Consider the following 2,479-nt stretch of genomic DNA (forward strand, 5'->3'; position numbering starts at 1 on the left):
CTCTGCATCATATTGATGTAAGGGCAAGGCACAGTGGTGACGTACACCCCCAGGGGTCGGGCCCATGACGCCCTTCACCCACAGTCAGGCTCGGGCCTCTTTACATTAAAGATTAGAAGGTGTGGGAGTCACTGCTGGCAGTGGGGAGCAGAGTAAGGCGTCACTGCTGGGAGTGGGGAGCAGAGTAAGGCGTCACTGCTGGGAGTGGGGAGCAGAGTAAGGCGTCACTGCTGGGAGGGGGGAGCAGAGTAATGTGTCACTGCTGGGAGAGGGAAGCAGAGTAAGCCATTACTGCTGGGAGAGGGAAGCAGGGTAAGCCAAGCTCATGTGTCACTGCTGGGAGAGGGGAGCAGAGTAAGCCATCACTGCTGGGAGAGGGGAGCTGATGTGTCACTACTCAGCTGGGATTTGTAGTTAAAGCTCGGCTGGAGAGCCGGCATTGCCTACCCCTGACGTAGAACGTCGGAGAGAAAAAGGTGAGGAACGGCTGCCGGTCGATGCCGGGCGGAGCGAGGGGAGAAGGTGAGGAACGGCTGCCAGGTGGAGCGAGGGAGAAGGTGAGGAACGGCTGCCGGGTGGAGCGAGGGGAGAAGGTGAGGAATGGCTGCCGGGCGGAACGAAGGTGAGGAATGGCTGCCGGGTGGAGCGAAGGAGAAGGTGAGGAATGGCTGCCGGGTGGAGCGAGGGGATCAGGCGAGGAATGGCTGCCGGGCGGAGTGAAGGTGAGGAATGGCTGCCGGGCGGAACGAAGGTGAGGAATGGCTGCCGGGTGGAGCGAAGGAGAAGGTGAGGAATGGCTGCCGGGTGGAGCGAAGGAGAAGGTGAGGAATGGCTGCCGGGTGGAGCGAAGGAGAAGGTGAGGAATGGCTGCCGGGTGGAGCGAAGGAGAAGGTGAGGAATGGCTGCCGGGTGGAGCGAAGGAGAAGGTGAGGAATGGCTGCCGGGTGGAGCGAAGGAGAAGGTGAGGAATGGCTGCCGGGTGGAGCGAAGGAGAAGGTGAGGAATGGCTGCCGGGTGGAGCGAAGGAGAAGGTGAGGAATGGCTGCCGGGTGGAGCGAAGGAGAAGGTGAGGAATGGCTGCCGGGTGGAGCGAAGGAGAAGGTGAGGAATGGCTGCCGGGTGGAGCGAAGGAGAAGGTGAGGAATGGCTGCCGGGTGGAGCGAAGGAGAAGGTGAGGAATGGCTGCCGGGTGGAGCGAAGGAGAAGGTGAGGAATGGCTGCCGGGTGGAGCGAAGGAGAAGGTGAGGAATGGCTGCCGGGTGGAGCGAAGGAGAAGGTGAGGAATGGCTGCCGGGTGGAGCGAGGGGATCAGGCGAGGAATGGCTGCCGGGCGGAGTGAAGGTGAGGAATGGCTGCCGGGCAGAGCGAAGGAGAAGGTGAGGAACGGTTGCCGGGGGCAGCGAGGGAATCAGGTGAGGAACACCAACATTTAATCCTTACAGTGCCGGTGGGAACCCCTCTGCAAGGCCGGCGTTTCATATTCTCAGAGTTCAGCTCTATTTCTGGACGCATGTTCACCTTCAACATGGAGGTTATATTATAAGATTATAAACGCATGTCTGAGCTGCTAATAGGAACGTTCACTGAGAAGAAAACATTTTATAACACCGAACTCCATACAAAGATGTGCCGAGTTATCATGGTTACCATTCCGGCAGAGCCAACATAGACCTGTATACAGTATATACCTCCGGTGTGTGTATATATATATATATATATATCTGTGTACATGTCATTGCTGCAGCCACAGCGAGGAACAAAGAATCTCATTTCTAATCTTTAATGTTTTTTCTTCTCAGATCTGACTCATAACTCATAACTAGGCCCGAAGCCCGGCATTGAAGGCGAGGACGCAGAGGGACAGGCCGGAGCGGAGGAGGGGAGAGAGGCGACTGCCGGCGGGGATCAGGTAAGTAAAATCCCTTTACATAATACCGCCAGACACACACAAGCAGCTGACCCCTGAGGGCCGCTCACACGTCTCCGGGCGTTAATCGCACAGTATTTGCAGTACCGCACGTTGCGGTGCGGCCGATCGCACTGCGAGCGGGAGGTGCGTTGCGTGCCATTAATTTGAATCGCACTCCAAACGCACCTCCCGCTCGCAGTGCGATCGGACTGTAATTGCACGGGAGGTGTGTTGTGCACTACGGTGCGTTAATCACACGGAGAAGGTGTGCCCGGGCCCTTACAGTGCGGGAGGTAGCCCCGCTGGTAATTGTTTTTCCCCCGGAGTTGGCTTTAAGCTCCAGTCCAGTGACTCTGCCCAGGCTGAGATGATATAATCAGTCAGCTGCAGGCAGGAGAAAGCATTTCCTCAGTCTCCCCTCCCCCAGTGATCAGTCTGCTGCAGGCAGGAGGAAGAATATCCTCAGTCTCCCCTTCCCCAGTGATCAGTCTACTGCAGGCAGGAGGAAGTATTTCCTCAGTCTCCTCTCCCCCAGTGATCAGTCTACTGCAGGCAGGAGGAAGCATTTCC

The sequence above is a fragment of the Nanorana parkeri genome, unplaced genomic scaffold (genome assembly GCF_000935625.1).
Source record: "Nanorana parkeri isolate BGI_ZX_2015 unplaced genomic scaffold, ASM93562v1 scaffold499, whole genome shotgun sequence".
NCBI classification, from domain to species: domain Eukaryota; kingdom Metazoa; phylum Chordata; class Amphibia; order Anura; family Dicroglossidae; genus Nanorana; species Nanorana parkeri.